General features: G+C 32.9%; 1 long non-coding RNA gene across 2 annotated transcripts in view; it reads right to left on the minus strand.

Annotated features, from left to right (window-relative positions):
* The window catches only part of LOC143222708 (uncharacterized), a 93,113-nt gene that overhangs the window by 57,656 nt on the left and 11,150 nt on the right, over window positions 1–24,307 (minus strand). Inside the window, exons 2-3 of one of the 2 annotated variants that reach the window (XR_013012428.1) lie at window positions 11,701–11,982; window positions 7,740–7,877 (exon numbers count right to left, since the gene is read on the minus strand). This is a non-coding gene — a long non-coding RNA (uncharacterized LOC143222708). Of the gene's footprint in view, window positions 1–7,739; window positions 7,878–11,700; window positions 11,983–24,307 lie in introns of those variants that run through there. The other variant, XR_013012427.1, reaches the window with a different exon arrangement.

A 24,307-nucleotide genomic window follows, 5' to 3' on the forward strand; every position in this document is an offset into this window, starting at 1 on the left:
GTCATACCTATGTGCTTAGGTACACAACTACTGTATTATTACCTCAGCAAAATATTGAAAGAAAGGGTGATTTTAATTAGGATGTAGTTTTCTTATCTCGCCGTGTCTTATAGCGATGTTTAGTGTGTACTAAAACTAAACAATAGCCATTGTAATTGCATCCCTCTGGTGAATCTTACATCCATCTTGCTATGATAGAAATTTATGTTTATTTGTTCTTTTATTCTATTCACGTGGCTAGACATTCATTCCTACGTGCTCTCGAATCGCTCGTGATTGTTTTTTTCTAGATATCTTACATTTGATTTTGGTTTTGCTACACGATTTACTTTATTCATTGTATGGTTTCGTTCATTTTTATATTGCAATTTGGTATATAGTTTGATGGAAAAGTTATGAGGAATGATAAAAATAAATGAATAAATTATTTGATATTATTATTATTATATGATTATCACCAAAATAATTATCAAAGCGTTCTAAAAGGCAGATATTTTGCATAAAGACTTTTACAAACGAGTATTACGTTGACAATTTGATAACAAAAAAAAGAAAATCAGTAATTACAAAAAATGGTGTCTGCCAATCTTTTTCAACATTCTTTTCGCGCACCCGTGTTCAAAGTACATTAACATTATGCCACGCCCAGCCATCTCTGAACAGAAAATTAAGAAAATAAATTCTATGAAATCCGTCTAGGCTAGCTAAAGTTGTAAAACTAGTGTCAGGGCTCCTTTGGTGAGCTGAGAAAAAAAACTGTAATGAGGTCCTTAAACTTCCACTGTTAAAAAAAAGTTTTCGTATCAAAAACTTTTCCGAAACTTTTCATAATCGTCAAGACAATCACACGTATCAAAAAGTCGGACTTAATGAAATTTGTTTCTTGTGTTTTATTTAAAATGAGGGCCCGGCATGGCCTAGCGCGTAAGGCGTGCGACTCGTAATCCGAGGGTCGCGGGTTCGCGCCCGCGTCGCGCTAAACATGCTCGCCCTCCCAGCCGTGGGGGTGTATAATGTGACGGTCAATCCCACTATTCGTTGGTAAAAGAGTAGCCCAAGAGTTGGCGGTGGGTGGTGATGACTAGCTGCCTTCCCTCTAGTCTTACACTGCTAAATTAGGGACGGCTAGCACAGATAGCCCTCGAGTAGCTTTGTGCGAAATTCCCAAACAAACAAAAAATTATTTAAAATGAAGGATAATGATAAGTTTCGTCCAAATTGAAAGTTCATTGGGTGAGGTCCCTCACTCATGCGGCAGAATTTTGCTATTGACTTTTCCATTTGTCATGTTGGAATTACACTGCTTTCATTTTATAAACGTACTTATCAGTTTTCTCGAAATAAAATAAGCTATTTGATAATTCATTAAAATAACGACAAATGCTAATATACCTCCACCAGAAATTCGATTCAAATTTTATAGGGATGAAATGATTGGAAAGTAATAATGCAGGGGCTGTATCTTGTATCCATTCTTTCTCTACTTATACAATGAATCTTTAATAGAACAAATATTTATTACAATGAAGACAAACAACTTGAAGTGTACAGATGATGCCACACTATTTGTAAATTGTAAAAAGATTTACATGTTGTAAACCCTCTATGAATAATACATGTAAATTTTTAATGTGGAATTAGAACATCTGGATACGTAAGAACTTGGGTAACAGAGGAAATAAGATGCTTAAACATGTAGCGTAAATATTCACATTAAAAGAGAGTTCTGTGATAATAATCCGTGATGACGGGAAAACCCACTTGTAGAGAAAAATATATATGTAAAAACGGCTGGTATGGTTAGAGAAAGCACTATGTAGAGGAGCGAACAACGTTTCAACCTTCTTCGCTCATCGTCAGGTTCACAAAGAAAGAAAGAGGTAACTAACCGATAGCTGACCATATATTCAAAGGTGGTTGTGTAATTGAGTGTAGAATAATTGTTGTATAAGTAAGGCTTCTTTAGTTTTGCGTTTACAAACATAAACAAACTGAAGCCCAAAACAAACTAATACAAAGGAACACTTTTATACCTATATTAATAAATATATATATCTAAGCACGCCCTCTACATTCCTACAGTCAATTACACAACCGCCTTCAAACATGTGGTCAGTTATCGGTCAGTTACCTCTTTCTTTCTTTGTGAACATGACGATGACCGAAGAAAGCCGAAACGTTGTTCGCTCCTTTACATAGTGCTTTCTCCTTCCATACCAGCCGTTTTTACATATATAATGTTCTGAGATGCTACATTGTGCTTTATAGATGTGAAGGCTAGACTGTAATCCAGGATGTAGGAACCGTATTATAAGGTGTTTAAACTTTGCTGTTATTGAATAAAGGTTGAAATACGCTTCAAATGTAAAATAAAGGACAAAAAGTTAGATGGAAACAACATTTTTAGTTGTAAAAAGAACTTGGTAGTTTGGCAGGCATGTGTTGGACAGCTCAAGCGTTAGCACTTTATTAAATATAGTTGATGGCTAGATCCACGGAAAGAAGGCAAGGAAAGGGCCAGGAAGGGCATGGATGGAGATTAGTAATGAATGGTAAAGATCTATGAGAAAAAATGATATCAAGAAAAAATCTAGAAAGGATGTGAATGGACATGTTAATGAGTGGTCAAAATCTATGAGATATGCAGATATCAAGAGAAAGTCCAGAAAGGATGTGGATGAACATGTTAATGAGTATTCAAGATTTATGAGATATGCCGATATCAAGAAAAGGCTGACAAAAGGGGAGTTTTGAGACACTTGGGTGCCAGCATTTAGTCAAAGATGGTGCCATATAAGAATGAACCGAATAATTAAATTGCTTCCATAAATTTTGAGATAGTGACAATAATTTCATGTAATGGATCGTGGAAAGTTTGAAATCTTATACTTAAGCACATCCAGGTTCTGTCTAAGAAATCGGGTGTAATGAAACCTAGAAGAAAACCACAAAACAATCGAAAAAAAAATTCATAAACGATTTTTTTAATCTATAAAGAGCAATATTTTTGAGTACATAATTCAAGCAAATGTAACTTATGAAAAAGTCGTTGTTTTTTATTCATTTACTTCGAAGAACCACAAAAGTGAATTTTAAACCACTTTGAAATGGATCTCACATGAACACAACTGAAGTGAAAGTGTCTTTTTTTAAAACAAACCTGAAGCAATTTGTTTTGGAATAAAGTTTCTTAATGATCTGTACTTGGTTTTACTATATATTCTTAAAGAGGACATCGATTATTTCTTATAACGTTGTTCAATGAATTTAACGTATAAAATGTATAAAACCGGAAATATTATTCTTATTTTTGTTGTAAAATAATGTGACATGCTACACCTAAGTATTGTTAATATATTTTTAAAACTTAAGTTTTAGATAGTATCCATATTTTCTATCGCTTTTGAAGCTGAAATAATATTTCGGCAGATTGTACACATGATATTTTACGTTTAGAAGATAAATTCCAATTTTAATTTTCAACAAAGAAATTTTTCGTAAAAACAAACTCGAATTTTATGTAAAATTCGTTACAAATTTTATGTAAATTTCGTTACAAATTTTATGTACAAATTTTATGGAAGAACGGCTTCTGCAATAAAAATCACTTTAATAAAGATATATAATTTAATTTTCCATTTGTCATTAATAATTACAATTTAATGAGGCTTTAATATGTGTTACCTAATGTAAATGTTTCTCTTCTTAACACCATAGGAAACCTAATTTAAAGCTATAATAACAGCAAGGAAAACTAGCAAAATAACAAAAAAATAACACAACCTCCATCTTTCTTTTGAAACACCATTAACATTTTAAAATGTGCCTATGATCACTTGAGAGGAATATCTATAATAATAGCAATTTATAGTCAACATGAATAATTAATCATTTCAAATTGACATTGTACGTGCGAAACAGAAGCCTCATTCGTAACTGCAAATTTACTTTTTATGTTTTTTTTTTCTCCGCACAAACGCAAAGCTAACTACATAAAACACTTCTTATTTGTAACAAGCTAATTCCAGGAGGTCAGTTGAGAGATAAGCCCAATTCTAAGAGCTTCGAAACGCAGTTTAATAGCTTGTTTTTTAGTTATCCGAAGAGTTTAATAACCAGAGGTATAAGCATGTATGTAATAATAAAACTAGTTTTATTTGTGTATGTGTGTAAAATGTAGTGTACAGTTTTATAGAGAGTTCGGCTTATTAAAATACGTGATTTATTAAATTGTTTTCTTATTGAATTTTATTATGCCTTATTATGCTGTGTATTTCGAGCTTATTTTACATCTTAAGAAGTAAAAGTGTAATATATATATTTAGGTTTATATATAACAACCAGCTTTACAACTTTATCAACTTGATAATGAATTCTAAAAGCACTCACTTAATCAAGTCAAACTGGTTCCTTAAATCAGTGTAGACCTCATTTTAATGTTTAGTTTAGTAGCACTTATGTAATAAAACTAAAATAAAAATTTATAGTAACGCTAGTTCCATAGAATAATGTAAGCTAAATATATGTTAAATATAGTAACAGTCATATAATAAAGCTAAAATAAACATGTAGATCAAAACTGTTTTTTTTTATTAAATTTAGTTTAGGCCCAGTTTTAATGCCAACTATAGTAACAGTTATATATTAAATCTAATATAAACACGTACAGTATAGCTGATTCTTTATCCCAATTTAGGCCTAATTTTAATATTAAGTATAGTAAGTCATATAATAAAACTGAAATAAACATGTACGATATAGTTGGTTCTTTATTTCTGCGTAGACATAATTTTAATGTTAAGTATAGTAGGTGTCACATAAAAAGTGTATGGAAAAATTACCATTAAAGAAAAAAGTTGTGACTTCTGAATTTGAAAAGAAGGAATCAAACAAGACAGAGATGGAAGTGGACATATCACATGATTCGTTAATATAACACAGCTGTCTTGACTTTAAATGAAATATAAAACCTCTACATTATTGGCTTCCTCACATTATCCATCAAAAGCTTGGCGTGTGAATAGAATATCAGCTTTCGTCATTATATATCTTAGTTAACTTTAGAATACTGCTTTTATGACTATTTCATAATATTGTAACATTTTACGATTGGAAATTCTAGTTCTGCTTTGTCAGTCAGGAAGCAGGTAATACAGGGATTCTTATACTCCATGTACAGTCGATACAGCTCAGTCTGCTATGTGATCATTAGCCGGATTAAATATTATGCTCACTCCCATCCCTACCTTGTTCGGATCTTTTTTTTTTCAAGCTCAGTAGTCAACCATACATAGCGCTTTTATTTATCTACATTTTTAGCCGCGGCTCTGATTTTATTTTATTTTTTCAAATACAAATTTTCAGCTTACAGCTCCGTCATTTTAGCCCTCACTCACGTGGCTCAGGGAAATGTTTGTGGGCTCGCACCGCTGAAAACCGGGTTTCGATACCCATGGTAAGCAGAGCATGGGTACTCTATTGTGTAGCTTCTAACCATTTTGATCTAATTACAGTTTTGGTCTCAGAAGTCCACACATTTTAAAATGATTTATTTGACCACGCCCAAGGTTTCATAGATGAATGTACTCTAATCATGCTTATAATAATTTCAGTTATTTCATGAACAGAAATTATGATGAGTTATAAAATTAAATCGAGTACAAGCGCGCCCCATGATTAGTATTTCTGGCGCGCACACATGCACATACACACAAACAAAACATTGTTAATAAAAATATAAATAAAATATTAATTTATTCTGCTCCTGTCTAAAAGAATTTCAAGTGCCGCTACTATTGAGGATTCCATCTTGTTTTCTTCATATCTATTTGTTTATTTATAAGATGGCGTACATGGGTTACTAGGTTATAGAGTGACTGCACTCTAAAGCTTACTACCATTTTGCATATAATAATAATAAAAGAGGTTATCAAGTTCGTGAATACTGTTTTGCTATATCAAATGACGACAAAATTATAGTTACTGCTTGAATTAGGTAGGCGCTAGGCCTGTTGGAAGTAGGTATGTGGTAGGCCACATGAAGAAAGATAATGATGAATGAAAATAAAAAATCTAAGTTGTTTTTGTTTGGCTATTCTTCGGTTTTAGACTTTAGGACGCTCGGGATGGCTGAAAAGCGACATATACACCAAAGATAGATCTCTTCATATCTAGCTTTTGATGACGAATAAAGAAAAAAATCTAGATGGCTTTTACACAGCTTTAATACGGGCATCCGCGCCATTCCTACATAGAGAGTACTAGCGTACTCTCCGATAAAGCTAAAATAAAATTGGGTTTTTTCAACAAATAAGGAGAATCAACATCAGAGCGAAACATAGCTACCGTCAAATACTTAAAATGTGAAAATTGGTTTTTTAAATATCTGTTTCCTTACAACTTAAACAACAAAGGTTAGCCTAATGTTGATATTTTTAACGTAAATAACCACAAAACATCTTATTTTCATAATGCTTTAATAATAGCGGTTTTCTTTCCTTAAAGGCATTAAAAGAGTATGCCAGTTGAGAGATGTATAAAAGTTATTAACTCTAGCCTTAAAGTAATTTAAAACAAATTTTATATAATAATTGTGTAAAGTAGGTTATTTCCTCTTCGAACTAAAAATTTAGTTTATATATATACACACACACACACAATCCTATATCATGGGCAAAATACTCCTGTTTTGAACATATTAGATACTTCAGCAACGAAATCTATCGAAACATTTAGATTTTTTTGTTATTTTAGTTTTACATTTTAGGAGAAGAACGGGTCCTGCTATGAATATAATGTTAACACAAATTTGTTAATTAATCTTATCTGGTTATTAATAATCGTAACTGAAACGAGGCTTCAATTTATGATATCATCTGATATATTAAGGTATATCTTCTCAATCATTGGCATTTCCTGAAGTCTATAAGGTTTCGTAGAAAACAAAAAAGAATTTTAATTATATATGTATTTATATGTGTATATATACAGAAAAAGTACTTTCCTGCTTTAGAAATACCAATAAGCATTTCCACCTTATTATATAGTCAAAAGTTTGTTTGTTTGTTTTTTGAATTTCGCACAAAGCTACTCGAGGGCTATCTGTGCTAGCCGTCCCTAATTTAGTAGTGCAAGACTAGAGGGAAGGCAGCTAGTCATCACCATCCACCGCCAACTCTTGGGCTACTCTTTTACCAACGAATAGTTGGATTGACCGTCAAATTATAACGCCCCCACGGTTGAAAGGTCGAGCATGTTTGGCGCGACGGGGATGCGAACACGCGACCCTTAGATTACGAGTCGCACGCCTTAACACGCTTGGCCATGTCGGGCTACAATCGAAAAAAATGTGTATAGTATATTTTTTGTTTGTTTTTGATATTCTTTCAAAACTACTTGAGAGTTACGTAGGGTAGTAAATTTCTTTAATCTGGATCTGATAGACTCATGGAGAGGAAAGTCAACAGCATTTATCGCCGACTCTTTGGCTACTGTAATCGAATACTGGGATTTGATCGTCACTTTTATAACGCACCCAAGGTTCGAAATGAAAAGTGCAATTTTACGGTAACGGGACCGAGCTATGACCCTCGGATTCACAGCCTGACATACTAACCAATATAAGCCAAAGTCATTCCTCTGTAACATGACTTATCAGATACTAACATGGAGTATGTGTAGTTAAGTACCATAAGTTATACTGGTTTTAAGACACTTATTTTATGATACACTTCGTTTGATAATGATTTTTTTATTGTTATTTATTTTTAGTACACACATACATTTTTTCATTGAAAATAAAATACATTTTAGTTAAAATCATGAAAACAAGTTCATATTTCAAATTGTGATCAAAACAATGTTGTTCTTCCTTAAGCCTATGAAGAAAGACAAAAAAAGAAATGGTCATATTTGATTGAACAGATGATCAAGTAAGCTAGAAACATTCATTCTACATGAAAATCATTGTAACATTATAAACGTAATATGTATCTATTTCTATGCACACTACCTGAACAAACAGACAATATGTAATACATTTTACTTCTAAAAACATACAATAGAAGAATTTCACATTATATGTACTAAAAGCCTTTGGGAGTTGGATCTTATGCTGTGATTATGTCAAAAGCACATTCAATTGCTGTTAAGAGACACTAAATAGCAAAGATTTATTACAATAAAACACACATACGAAGAGTTGATATTTCGAAAAAAAGTTAATATTGTATATCTGTATTTATTTATTTCTAATTTCTATTTAGTTCCAGTCACTGGAATAAAATAATTTACAAAACCATTATTCAAGTAGTTGTTCAATATTTGTTGTTTGGAATGATTAGAATTAATTCGCAAAAGAAAAAGGCCGCTTCGGGTTGCTTTTAGGGAGAAACTTGAAATTCTACACTGCATACTGTCATTTCTACAGAAGGCAATGAAACAAGACAAGTTCACAAACCACTAACTTCACGATTAAACATATAAACATTGATATCAACATTATGAATTCCAAACTATCAACAAATATTTAATTTTTGCATAGATTTTACATTTAGTTAGCTTAATGCGTAAAACTCTATGTCGTGAACAAGACACTCAAATACAAGAAATGTGTTTGAATGGAACTAGTGTACAAGTTATGCGTTGAGATATAGTTCAAAGTTAAATTCATATATCTCTAGATGTTCCTATTTTCATGCACATAATTTATCTATCTATTTGCTGTATTATTTTTCACATGGTAAGTTAACGTATATACGGGAATAACGCATAAATTGAAAGCACTTTAAGGACTAGTTGTTATAATTTTGTGTTTTTATGAGCCTATAAACAGAAGATTACGTATTTTAGTAAACATTTATTTTTTCGATATATCAGTTAATTACATATCAGGATCATTATGATATCATGAACTTACACGTGCTAAATTAGTCTGATCTACCTGATACGTATTAAGCTTCAAAATGAAATAGAAATAAATCAGTATAGAGTACAAAGAATTAACTGTAGACAATGCCCTCTAGTTACACAAGTACGAGTGTTTGATAAAATTAAAAATAATTTTCAAATAATTCATGAATTTCACTTCAGTCGTCATAAAAAAGGCGAAAATTGTCAATCATGTTTATTACTTCTACACGAAAAAAGCAATATAGCAAGAACAGGACGACCAGTCGTAATATATCTTTATCTTGAACTGAGAATCAAGACTAAAATTAATCGTGACGGAATATTTATTGAGTAGTAATGTTTATTCGATCACCAACTATTTCTTCACAAGTTCTTATTAGTGGTTCTCATCGAATTTATATAAAAATTTCACTAATATTGTTCATTAATGACGTAAATGACACTTCTAAAACACGTTTAATGCTAAATTTATCAAATAATTTTTTCTTTGTGCAACCATCATGGATTTTAACTAATATTTCAACAGGTAAATTTGTATGTGAAACAAGCGTTAAGCATCCAGTTTTGTTTCTCGTTATGCATAGGTTTAATATCTATTATCACCAATTTAGTTTAGTTATGTATATCTGTTTATTAAATGTGAAAAAATATACCCATTCAGAGTCGGAGTTATAAAGTAAGATAAACTTATTACTTACTTAAATACATTACTAAATACCAGATCCGATTGATGACTTTACATGTTGTAATGATAACTACGTTCAAACTATGTTAACGTATTATACTCGCCCTAAAATAGGGTGTCTTTATATACGATGTATTATATGATTTAGCTTCGATAGCTTTAATTAAAAGGAATATGGTAAGAAATCCATTACCTTTAGATATATAGTCAAGTTGCTTTTTATACTTTAAAGCATTGTTTATTTTGATAGCGGATTTCCTCGAAGTGGCTGACGACAAATGTTTTTAAAAATTTCTGTTGCCTATTGTTATTTCTATATTACCTATTACTTAGATAAAGAGGGGTCATATCTAAAAAATAAATAAATGTTAATGAAGTTAGATTATAGTTTCGATAGAGAGAAAATAAAAAAGAAGTTAATATAAGTTTAGTTGGTAATTTGTCGAGTAATTAAATCACTGTAACTGCGACTTTTTATAAGATATTATTTTTTTAAAGAAAATGGTTGCATTAGAAAATAAAAGTGAATACTTTTTCTTTATTTTTTCTCAAATTTTTTAATTTCTGACTAAATTTTACATATAATGATATAAAAGCAAAGGAATAAAATAATATCAAAGTTTGCTATTAAGAACACAACTACATAATATATTATATGTGTTTTGCTAACCACAACGATCGAATCCTAAATTGTAAACTTTTCACACTTACCACTGAGTCACTGGGAAGAATAATTTCAAGGAAATATGTAAATAAATAATAATAGTTTAAAAATGGTTTTATAAGGTGCTATAAATAAATATATATATGTTTCTGTAAGCGCATTGCTTATAATATTGAGTTGGTCTATTACGTAGATTAATTTTAAAAAGTTACACAGACTGTTACGATTACCCTTAACTGCAGAGATAACAATGAAAAATGAGAAATTTCGATTGTTTTCTGCAGTCCACGCTAGTTCAAACTAACAGTAACTCGCATAACAAATGGATTTACAACGCTAAAATCAGGGGTTCGATTCCCCTCGGTGGGCTGAGCAGATAGCCCTATGTGGCTTTGTTATAAGAAAAACACACGCATAACTAATTTTGTAGACTCTCGTTCGTCTGCCAGTACGTCTGATATACAACACTAACTACGCAGACATTGTTATATCTGAAAAATCAACCATGATTAAAGTGAATAAACTCTGAGTAGGTGCGATGTTTTTTCATGCAAAAAATACTTAAAAAAGAACAAAAATAGACGTTTTCAGTTTATGATATTTTTTTACAGAGCATACCTCTTGTTGGAGTGTCTAAATTAGCGTAAGTTTTCCAACACATTTACTTGGGTAAACTCCTGCACTTGCATATGAGACGAGTAGTAAAAGTTAAACATACGCATTTTTTTTTAACTTTAAATATAAAGTAGTGTTTCGAGAGCAGGTTAGTTAACGCTGTTAAAATAAAGAAATCAAACTTTGCTACTCATAAATCCTAAAATACATTGATAAATTAGTGTTTAAGCGTGGTCGTAGCAGTATTTTGAGATGAGATAATATAATGGAAGTTTTACAAAGTTTAAAGGATTCCTTCTCGTCTTTTAGCTTTCTGATCCGACACGTAACAGTTCTAACTCATGGAATGGTTTCAATTATCCAAACTTACAAAATTTGCAATATATAAGCACTTGTGTACAAATCCCGACAAACAAATACAGTCAATAATTAGAGCAAATGACGGCGTTATTCTAGAAACTTCTTGACGAATCTCGACTTACCCACAAAAGATTCTTCGTAGAAAATTTCTGAGCAAAATTTCACAACTTAGATATTTATTTTAATAACAAGAAATTATCGAAGATAAACGGGTGAGTAATACGCGTGTGTCTAAGTTGCAGACTTATTACAGGCCGTAACTCATCTCTGTCAGCTTTCCGTGATAACATGTTAACTTTAGGGCTAGTATTTTAAAGCTCAGAATCAAGAGATTTAGAATGAAGTCATTTAATCGCTCTTTCCTGTTGTTTCTAACTTGCTATCCGTTAGCAGCATGGCATTCTTAGAAAGACAGAAACAGTTATTATTAGGCCTAATAATGACATTATATTTTATATTGACAAACCTGAGCGACAATGTCTATGCTTACGACAGAAAGAGAAGTAGGGAGGGTGGGAACTCGTTTTCGGTCTACACACAGGTTCCGGTCGGCGAAAAGTCTATCTCAACCGTCAGCTGTCGTGCTAGCTATTGGATATCTTCTCATCCTCGTGGCCGGGGTTTAGGAGATAGGCCTATCGGCGGCGCCTATCAAACAGTTCAGGTCTCTGATAACTCATTCCCTGAGATCGTGCTAACGTGTCACAATCACCCGATGTGTCCAGTCAACTCCATATAGCACTACAGCCTAGAAAAAAACTTTTCTAATAATTACAAACTACTGCGAAATACCAATATGTATATATATTTCTATTCAAGGACTCAATGGCGTGAAAAACAGAATAAACAGATATGGTGATGATTAATTAACCATTTATATCACTAATATAACGTACTATCCTCTCCATATACAGAAGTCATGAAGTCCGTTCTACAAAGTTTAATTGTAGAAATGTTTGCTATTGTTCTGTTCATGAAACATTAAGAGACTTTACACGTTATTGAAATACGAAATAACTTCTACTTAGTACCGTAAAAAGAGTCCAATCAACAGCAGTTCTAAACCAGTTCCAGGGGTTATGTTTACATCTTTTGGGCAAGAGAACACTAATAATACACCATTTCTAGAACATAACTAATAAAACCTTGAAGGTTGAGTTTGTTTCTGCAGAGGTGAATTGGTGTAACGTATGCCAGTTCCGGCTACGACTCTTTGTTTTAAGTGATTTACTTTCAACAGACAAGGAATAGTAATATTTTAAATTGGCGAACAGAAGCAATTATTAAATTGGTAAGATACTTTATAGAGAAGAAAGAAAGAATGAAAACCGTGATGTGAATATTGTCGTACAAATGTTAAAAATGACGAATTTTGTACTTTCCACTTCGCTAAGACATATCATTTCATTGCACCAAACAAGGTTAAGCCTGAAGTCGAAATGTCCTTAAGAGTGAAATTATGTCTATGTACTAATATTATAATTTTGAAGAGCCAGACAGGATCACCAGACGAACGACTAATTTTACTTGATGCAATCGTGTTTTTATCATAAGCGAATATTACTTTTACGGGACGTTTAAGATCTAATTTAACCATTCGAAAATATCTACATGTATTATGTATGTTTACGAATACCTGAAACATTTTTGTTGAACAAACATGCTATAATGTTAAAACAATTCATCTTCGTGTAGTGGTTATGAGTTTTTAAAGTCAGTGAGCTAATATTATGCGTTCCGTTCCCAACTGCCAGAAACACAGACAACGAATGATTTGAGACAAGCCTACTGTAAATATATTAATTATAATTTATATAAATCATCAACAGAAAATGTTCGTGCAGCTTATTATAAAAATAAGCGTCAGTTATATCGTTTTCTGGAAGTTGTGGACATCGTAAATATTATCTAGCTTCTGTAAACACGATTCATGGCTCGTGCTGTCGTTTTACATTAAATATGCATGGTATAAACAAAGCTGTCTAATAGACGCTGTAAAATAGCTTTTCTAAGCTGTAACATTGGCCATAGATCATCTTTTCAACATCATGACAATAAACTAACACTAAACTAACTTAACGAAAGTTTTGAATTCATTAAAACCACCTTGTAATTCAGTACCATGAAGGAGCAATTAAACCTAATTTTTATCTCTATCTCTGCAGATAATAATAGTGGAGAAATTCTATATAAACTATAACAACTAGATACCTCTAGTACTTTTAAGACGACTTGTCTTTTCTTTCTTAATTATCCCCCCTCCCATTTTAGCGTGCAGTGGAAGCTGTAAGTGTTTATCAGAACGAGTCAACAGTTCTATCACTTAGTACGAGGAGTTATAGTAGAGAAAAAGAACTCAGGACCTGTCCGACTTTGAAGACGTTAATGAAAGAAAAGAAAACATAAAGATAAAATCCAATCTCTGGGGGGAGAATACCCTACGGCGGTACACCAATCGGAGTAGATCTCCCCCTGTGTCTTACGTTGCACGCTATTCCAATCATGCCCTTGCCGTGTTCTCCTTGTCGTGCTCTGAATTCCCTAGAGGCCGCCTACCTCGCCGCCTCAGAACACAGGCTGCTTGTTATGTTGGAAAACATGTACTTTGAAGTTACGTTTCAATTATGCCGATTATATGTTTCAGTTATACCGACATTTCATTTCTACGGATCCCTTTGATTGTTATATTTTAATTGCTAGCTGCGATAGATTTATAATTCACTTCAATTTACACGAGAGTTTCTTTGGGTAATAATGAACGGTAGGTAGTTTGTTTAAAAATAAAGTCAGATACCTTGTACAGAACTTTCCCAGAATCTGCACTTCTGCGAAACTCGTTCCAGGTTAATGAAACGAAAGGCTTATATTTCCCATCTATTCTAATGAAATAGTCTATTAGAAAAATTACACAAAGCACAAGAAATCGCACTGAAGAAACACCCTAACTCCAATTGTCTTTATCATATGTGGCTGTAATAATAACAACAAACACGAATTCATTTGCGGGATCAGTGATGTCGAGAAACCCACTTGTTGGGAAATTTATATGCAAAAACGGCTCGTTTGGGTTGAGAAAATATTTTACATAGAAGAGCGAACAACGTTTCGACCTTCTTCGGTTTACGTCAGGTTCACAAAGAAAGTGGTAACTGACCGGAAGCTGACCACATGTTTGAAAGGGGTTGTGTAACTGAGTGTCGGAACGTAGAGGGCGGTGTTAGATGTTTGAATATATAATTTATTTATTTTATTATGTTTTTACTGACTACTCCTGGTTTGTTTTGATCTTGAGATGACATTTCGGGATTCATGCTGAGACTTTCGCTGAGTATAAAGCACGAAACGCCGCCTGAAAAACAAACCATGTAAGAAAGTCCATAAAATAAAGTTTACATGTCAAAGTCGCTGCCTAGGCCTTGCACCTTGAAGACAGAACCATAAAGCTGTTACTGCAGATTCATGCGGTATCTCAGAGTTAAAGGTGACGTCTTAGTACATGTCGTTTTCAAGTGACACGTATATACTATTTGAGCTTAAAGTGTTCTACAGAAACTTGGCTGCCAAGTCAGAACCACGGTACTGCAAGCTTCGCAGACGTTCGAATGGTACTGAGGCTCATTTTTTCAAAGATACAATTTTTGACGTTTTTATATTTTTCAAGGTTTATTAAATTATATCATTTATTTTTCAAAATATTTAAAATAATTTCTCACAACTCTTGAGCCATTTTATGACTGAAGTGCTTAAATGTTGTTTGAGTGTAGTGAGCAAAAAAGGAATTACTATTTCCGAGACTAAACTGGCTTATAGTAAAGTTTCAAAACTTAAAGTAAGATTTCAGTACTGATATGACATTAAGTATCACTACATTCAGTAGCTAATAAACGTTAATAAACATAAGACTATTATTTCGTGATCTCTGCTTGAAATATATTTTATGCTACATTACAAGGACGTGATAAATATACCTTCAAAGTATATCTTTAATGCATATGTTCAGAAGTAAGTTCTCTAGTGCTTTAATGTAAGAATAACAAAACTTTCTTCTTTGTCTAAGCCTTCTTTATGAATTGTTAACAGCAGGTGAACAGTACGTAACGATAATTAACTAGCAACGATATAAATGTCTATTGACCGATCCCTATAATGTATTATAATACAAAATAATTAAAAAATGCCTGCAAAGAACACAAAGTTACGTCTATAGGTATACTCATGTACGTAAAACTTTAAGCTTACCTTGAATAAAAAGGTTATGGTGTTTTGAGTGTTATTTTTCACTTACAAGAACATATCCTTGCGATAAATTTACTTTCAATAAAATCTGGTTGTTATTTGCTCAGTTTCGTGCATAGCTACTCGGGAGCTATCTTTGTAACTCGTCCCTAATTTTGGAGGGGATTTTTAGAGAAGGCAGCTAGTCAACACCGTCCGCCGACAACACATAGGCTACTTTAATCGAATTGTGGAGTTTGACCAGTTAATATCGCTCGTGCAGATTGCCTAAAGTGTATAGCGTGATTTCTTTTTTTTTTTTTTTTGGCATTTAAGAGACTCGAAGCCCAGATTTATGATCCAACATGCTGACAACAAATCTGTAAACAATGACTTTTACTATTTTATTGGGCCCGGCGTGGCCAGGTGGGTTAAGACGTCCGACTCGTGATCTGAGGGTCGCGGGTTCGAATCCTCGTCGCATCAACATGCTCGCCCTTTCAGCCATGGGGGCGTTATAATGTTACAGTTAATCCCCCTATTTGTTGGTAAAAGAGTAGCCTAAGAGTTGGCGGTGGGTGGTGATGACTAGCTGCCTTTCCCCTAGTTTTACACTGCTAAATTAGGGACGGCTATCACAGATAGCCTTGAATAGCTTTGCGTGAAATTCAAAAAACAAACAAAATAATACTATTTTATTGCCGACTTAGTCATTGGACATCGATGTTCCACTAATAATGCTCATTATATTATTATGTGTAATCCTGCCACACGCCTACTTGCATCAATAAATATATACGTAATATTTAGAAGGAAAAAAACGTAGAATGAAGAAAATAAATAAAACACAATTAAAAAAAAACTTTCTCTTATGCACGATGAAATATTGTAGGTGCTAACATAGTTATATAACAAAAAAAAAAAAGATTAATGTATATTCCAAACCCTGAATGCAGTGATTTAAAACGTATAATCATGAAAGGGATCTATTCATCCTACAATCTGAGAGCCCTCCTTCGTGGAATATAGATGTTTTGAATTTTTATGTAGAAAGTTCTAATTTTATGAAGAGCCATTTGACTGATCATTAAACGATTTTGAGGGTCAAAATTAAACATCTTGGAACAATTATTCCTTTGTTATTGTGCAAAACGTAAATAAACCAGTTTCATTTGATAACTTCTAATGAAAGTCGACGTCACTATACCCCTTGAAAGTTTAAGGTTAGCATTTTTTTCTCCATCTTCTTTACAACGAGTTCCTTTGTAATGGAACGTTAGTGAAACTTCGAGAATTATTAACATAAAAGAACCTTAAGGAACTCTGACAGTACTTCGTATCATCTTGGAAGTGTATAAAAACCAACCTTTCTTTAACATAATTAAATCACCTGATATATTTTAGTAAGTCAGTATACTTAACACGACAAATTTATATTGACAGGAATATCGAGTTAACTACTGACTTTCCGTACTTCATGCTTACACACGAATGAGTAAATTATATATTAAGCCGAAAAAAGGGGGGAATAGAAGGTTATCACACATTCGAGAATTGAAACTAGAAATTCAGGAGAAACATTTTACGGTTCGTGTTTCTGTTAAGGTTTGAAGATATTGCAAGTTCCCATTGATAAATTCTGTTAACTTCAAACTTTAATGTCAGAGATTAGAGATTCTTAACCACATCATAAATGCGTCTCTTTAATCACCTTTATGCTATCAAAGGTGAAACATAATGTTTTGGACTTTTTAAAGTTTAAACTTTCCCCTGCCTTTGTTTTACCACAAAAACCAAAACATCAACTGAAAACTACGAAGTATTTTAAGTATTTACTTAATTTAGAATATATTAAAGCCCATTAGTAGACGATACACTTTTGATAAACTAATATCGACTCCTGGAGAACGGGTCATGAATGCGCAGAAAGAGTACAAAGGCCTTTCTGTGTAAAGTTGCATAGCGAAAACTAACTTAATTAACATGGACATTGCAAGCAAAATTATCATTGTTTTTCTATTAAGCGCTTTTTTTGTTTAGACCTTAATGATCAATGCAAAATGCAACTCGCCACTCTGTTTGCAAATACCAATCAGTAGCAAGGTCTCTGTTTATTAACAAGTACAAGTGTTTTGCGGTTTAAGATTAGCAGCTGTTTATCAAAGCCACGTAAAAAAAAAAAAAAAATTACTTTTTCTTATATGCAAGTTTTAATGGATTTGGTAGCAAGTAAATATTTCACCGGCTGTACTTTTATATCATGGTAGACATTCTACAAATCATACAACTTAAATTATATTGCAGATGATTTTGAAACATATGAATTATTCTAGTTTAGCTTTATAGTAATCATGTTACTTTCCGAGCTAATTACATATTGCTAGTTAGAAAAAGTAATTCCTTAGATAACATATAACTAATTTTTATCTTTCGCCGAGTAATGGCTACTTGTAGGTTGAATAGTAAGTAAACATTAATTTCGCTAAAAAAATCTCTTTGAACCAACTGATAAAACGTTTACATACACAAACATTTGGCGATTCTCAGGGAAAAGTTAACGATCAGATGTCGTGTCGGGTACTTATTTCTTTTAGTTGTAATGAGCTCCATTGTCATTAAACTAGAACAAAAAACGGAGACGCTTTTCAAGATTTACCTATACATGAAGTAGCACATGAGATAAGGATGGAACCATTCGTCTTATTGAAACAACCTAACGAAGTATACCTATATTCCAACAAGCGACATATGAACACGTATAAACAAAAGTTTCCAAAATTTATAATCACAAATAGATTCATCTGATATTTATGTTAAAGCTTACACAAAGATGTGATATCTGACGAAAGTAACTTCTTAACCATTTTAACACCTTAATTATATTGGGTCCTAATTTTTTACGTTTGAAAGAAAACAATTTTCTGTACTTTTGATGCACCTATGTTTTTTTAGTTCACTCACATGATAAATCTCAGATTGTTTTGTCATTTCATGGCTATTGCACACGATTTAGTACGCGAAACAATAGAAGTCTCAGTTTACTTATCCCCATCAGCAAACTGGTGACAGAGCAGATGTTTATACATAAGTAATCTTATCCGCAACAAAGACTTTACTTTTATCTACAGAGACACACAAACCAGTTCTCAGATGATAATTTTCCTCGTAGACTTCCTAAATGGAATCTCAATACGTCTTCCTTTTCTTTTTACGTTCTAACCTATAAACTTTGTTACCGACAATAAGTATATCAATGAACTAGCGAAGGTCATTGTCTACACCGGGCTTAAAAAAGTAAATGTTATAAAAGAATTCGTATTTTGCCAACCCCGTTAGTTTTCTTCAGCAGTAGCACATGATCCATTGGCCCAATGCAAAGATGCTCGTGCTACGTGCGGCATTTGACGTAATTTCGTTTGCTGTTGGCTTCACACCTTTTACCTGCGATTACTTTCTCAGCTGAACCCTAGTTTGGGCATTAAGTTGGTAGCCTTTAAAACTCTTCGCCCTAGTGGCTATTATTTAAACTAGTTCTTGTATTACTCCACAGCAGACATAATCAAAATTGCTTCAGTTTCTCATAACTTGTAACACCAGCCCGATAGAAAAACAGTCCTGCTTTAGAGATACATTAGTACAAGAGAAATTTATTTAATATGATTCTCTTAACTTAGAAGAGGTAATACTCTGTGTGTGAGGTTGAGGGAAGATATGGGTTATAGATAATATCAATGTATTCAGAAATTACACGTATGTTATTATTACTATATATTTGTACCTTTTTTTTTCGATTTTCTTAAATACAAGTTCAAAGTAAAGTGAAAGAAATAACTATGTAGAACTATGAAATGTTTAAACAATCCTTTGATATAATTTGAAGGTTTTCTATGTGGAGTGTTCTGAAGAACTTATTAGAGCAATGCTCAGAAGATTAGTAATTATTATAATACGAACTGACAATGTGTACTACAGTTGTTGTGAAGAGTGATGAAGGGTTGAGGTTTCCGAGTTTTTAAACACAGGTATCATTTACTGTAGGTTATGGATTTCCTCTACATAATGATTTGTATGATTTAGATTCTTCGAAAACGTTCTCTGTAACGTGACCTTTTCTTGGAATTTTTTAGTGTGCAACTCAATGAAGGTGGCGCTGTGATTTGCGTTTGTAATGGCAGGTGAAAAAAAATTACTTTCCACGAACAGTCTTATTAGAAGCTTTTGCATTATGTTTGTAGCTAGCAAGATTCTGAGAAGGGAAAGACCTAGCAAAGAAACAATATTTCTCTGAACGCTTATAGCACCGCCTGGTGGCGAATATGGTAGTTACCATTTTCTACTGTATCTTTCTGGGCAACATGTTTGAACTCTATTTCTTCTGTGTTAACAACATATGGTCAAACAAACGATATCTAACATATATGTGCTCATATAATATATATTTTAAAACAAGCATATCATATAAATTAGCAATATTGTCGCACCCCCACCTGGATTTCGATACACGTGGAGGGCAGAGCATAGATAGCTCTTTGTGTAGTATTGTGTTTAACCATAAACAACAAACAGAGCAATATTTATTATGAATATTGAAAAATGTGAACTTGTGTGATATATGATATCCTCCTTATTTTCAAAAAGATGAATTGCAAATATGTGTTAAAGACTTACGTTTTGTAAAAAAAAACAAATAAAAACCATCTTCGCTTACAACTAAAAGAACAGTGATCAATATAACTGTTATAAATATTATAACTGTTTTCGTAAATACATAAATTACAGTTACTTGAAAAACAGTGGAACTAAAATAAAGTCTGCATTTTACAAACATTTAGACGAGTGAATTTAAATTAGCAAGTTCAATGTTTGATTTCTTATATTTATTGCCTTCTTCGGAATTCAATTTATTTTGGAACAACAAAGTGTTTAAAAGGTTATTTCTGAGATCTGGTACAGTTACCTTGAATTATAGCTTTCTCACGACGAAAAAAATAAAATTCAAAATGTATCGCAGCATTCATGAGATTATGTTAATTTTGGTAAGATAACCTACAAGAACTGGATCCCATGTTGTGATGTTTTACGTACCGGTCATACTGGTCAATTACGAGTTTATGGAAACATGTTTTGCTAAACTGTACATATGTGTTTATTATTAGTAACGTATATACATTTCATTATGTTATGTTTTTAATGAAATAAAGATTCGCGTATTTAAGAGATAGATGGTCTCTTTCGCAAATTCAGGATAATAATTTACATCTGAAATATTTTCATTGTACAACAGGAAACTAAATATTTTCTAAGGCATGTTTATTAAATACTTTTATTTAATTAATAAGCATTTACTCCTCCTACTATCTTTTAATCCACCTAGTTTGTTTTTTTATCTATCACTCATTTTATCTGGTTTTTCTTCTCTTTATTTGTCCGCAGTAAATTAGTAAGATTTCTTTTTATATATACCAGCCTATCGCAGCAGTTAAGTATCACTAGAAATACACTAGCTGAAGAGGAAAAACATCAAACTAAAAGGCATTAGGAAGGACTAAAATAAGCCTGTCAGGATTTGTCAGGATTCTCCAAGCACCGCACCAGTGATCTGCTTTGGCTTATGGATTACATACACTAAGGCAGAGTTTAATGATTCTGTATAGGATGTGCTGATTTGGCGTTGCAATACTATTTATTTTCTAACACACACAAGCACGCACGACTATAACAATAGGTGATTCTTATTCGTCTCTGCACAAAAGTTACCTAACCTTTCTGTTAAAATCAGTCTGACTTGAAATTAATCAAACGTTATTAGCCTCTGGACAAACGTTACCTATTCTTCATATTAAAATCAACCTGATTTGAAATTAGTCAAATGCTATTAGCCTCTGGACAAATGTTAGCTAACATCCCAACCGAAACTTATCCCATTTGAAAATAATAAAATTTTATTAGCCTCTGGAGAAATGTCAGCTAACCTTTTAGCTAAAACGAAACTGATTTGAAATTAATAAAATATTAATAACGTCTGGACAAACGTCAGCTAACCTTCAAACCAAAACTTAATTGATTTGAAATTTATCAAATCTTATTAGCCTCTGGACAAATGTCAGCTAACCTTCCTATTAAAACCAAAGTTATTTAAAATGCACTACACAATATAACAGACGATTCTACAGTTCTCTTCAGTTTAATGTATTAAACAACTTACTAATATCTATATGGTTAAAGCAATGACAACCTTAGCATAATGCAGATTGCATCAGATAAGTTTAGAAAGACTATTAGATAGAAATATACTTCACTTATTTCTTCTTCTAGTCAACCATCATATTATGAGCTGTTGTAACATAAGGAACAATAAAAAGCCACAACGATCGATACTGAACACACTGTTTTTCATATTTTCACCCTTTCACGATATTTTTAACAGCTATAAAAAGACATTTTTAAACATAGATATTGTTTCAGACTGAGGCAAAATACAAGTATATTGAAGGGCATTTTTATTTCAATTCTATATATATAGATATTTACTTTAAGCATATTAAAATAAATGTGTGTATATATACTGTAAGAAGCACTGTGCATCAGAAATTTTATCTATAGTTTTATTCGAGTCCTTAGGTTACTTTGTAACATGCTACATAATATATAGAATAGGGGAAGTATTTCACTAACCTGTGTTTTGTTGCATATGATAGAATAGTAAGGACTAAATCATCCATTCCATCGTTTTTAAATATCTATAAACTATATTAGGTAAAACTTACTTTAGAAAGGACAGAGAAGGCTACGGTTATAAACATATGTTAACAATGAACGACGAAGGAAGAGTCACTGTCATGTTATTTTATTTTAACACGTCTTGGAATAGGATGTTATTGACACATGTTTCATTATGCTATTTTAAATAATTGGGGGTCGAAGTGTCAACTATGGGTTTGTTTGTTTGTTTTGAATTTTGCGCAAAGCTACTCAAGGGCTATCTGCGCTAGCCGTCCCGAATTTAGCAGTGTAAGACTGGAGGGAATGCAGCTTGTCACCGCCAACTCTTGGGCTACTCTTTTACCAATGAATAGTGGGATTGACCGTCACTATATAACGTCCTCACGGCTGAAAGGGCAAACATGTTTGGTGCGACGGGGATTCGAACCCGCGACCCTCGGATTACGAGTCGAACGCCTTAACCCACCTGGCCATGCCGGTCCTCATCAACTATGGGAGGTGTGTTTTACTCGTTAATTTCTAATAATATGTTTCATTTAATATTTCTGTGCTTTCTATCTCATTACTGTTCTGTGCAACTCTGAGAAATTTGTTTGTTTTAGCATAAAGCCACATTTGGCTATCTCGTATGTCCAATGGGGCGAATCAAACCCCGGATTTTAGTATTGAAAGTTAATCTTTAAACTAACCGTTGCCGCACCGCTAGTAGAATTTATCTAATCGTTTCTGACTTCATTGTATGTTTCGTATTTCCTTCAAAGCTACACGAGAGCTATGTGCGCAAGCCATTTTTAATTTAGCAGTAAAAGACTAGAGGAAAGGCACTTCTCATCACCACCACCACCTATCGCCAACTCTTGTGCTACTCTTCTACCAAGGAATAATAGGATTAATATGTTTGATATAAAGGGGAATCCAACCCGCCATCCTCAGATTGTGGGTCGACCGTCTTAAACATCTGACTACGCAGTCTATTATTTGACTTCAGCCTCTTAATTATAGTTTTAGATGTGGGACATTATGGATTCTAGTGTCAATTTCAGCTCCTAATTATTGTTTTACAGACAAAATATCCCTACCATCGTGTTGGTTCTACATTCTTAGATATCTCTCTCACTAGAATATCTTTTAAACACACCTACGTTTTAATTTGTGGTCAAAGCTTTATTTGTTTATTGTATTTGTGTGTGTCACTATTTATTTCTTGAACTTGTATTATGGGTTTGTTTTGGATGTTTGTGCAAAGCTACGCAACGGATATTTGTGCAAACCGTCCCTAATTCTGAGTTTATTAACTAGGTGGAAGAAAACTAGTCAAAGCACCTACCGATAATTCTTAAGCTAATGTAATCAAATAGTGAAATTTTACTGTCACTATTTTAACACATCCACGGCTCTAAAAAGGGTAGCGTGAATGTACAGTAATAAGACCTGAATAACTGAGCCTCGGAGTTACAGTATGGCTAGTTTTGGAGAAGCATTAGTTTGAGGACTTAAACCATTAAGAATAAGCTTGATACTCATGGTGGAGACAGAACAGATTGCCCATGTTATAACTTTGTATCTTGACTGTGAATCCGAAGGTTCATGATTCGTGACTCATTGCTGAAAAAAAAAATTCTGTCCTCACAATACGAGTAACAGTCAGATCCCACTACAGATCCCTATGAGTTGGCGATGGGTGCTGCTAACTAGCTGTTCTCTTTCTAGCGAAGATACCTTTGCTTTAACTTCCCACTATTATTGTATTCAAACAAACAAAATTAAACAAGAGTTTGTCTAAACCTAATCTATTCACATCAGGTGTGGTCTATATGTAAATTATAGTGTAAAAGCAGCAATTATAGTTCAACGTAAAACACAGTCCCGTGGCAGAATCTAATTAAATTTATCGAAAATACCATTATAACTTTAAACGAAAGTGTAAAGATAATAAGTAGCTTTGTAAATTAAACACATTTAAGTCATCAGTTGGTGCCTTTGTTAATGAAGGTACAAAGGAAAACCTATCGCTCAAATTTAAGTTCTGCTCATGTAACCAGTTTTTCAGGTTAATCATGCATATAGACAAACAAATATGCAAAAATGAACGATGGATTTCCTTCGTTGAATGCAGCCATTACTATAAGGAAGAT

Source organism: Tachypleus tridentatus, chromosome 1 (genome assembly GCF_004210375.1).
Source record: "Tachypleus tridentatus isolate NWPU-2018 chromosome 1, ASM421037v1, whole genome shotgun sequence".
Lineage (NCBI taxonomy): Eukaryota > Metazoa > Arthropoda > Merostomata > Xiphosura > Limulidae > Tachypleus > Tachypleus tridentatus.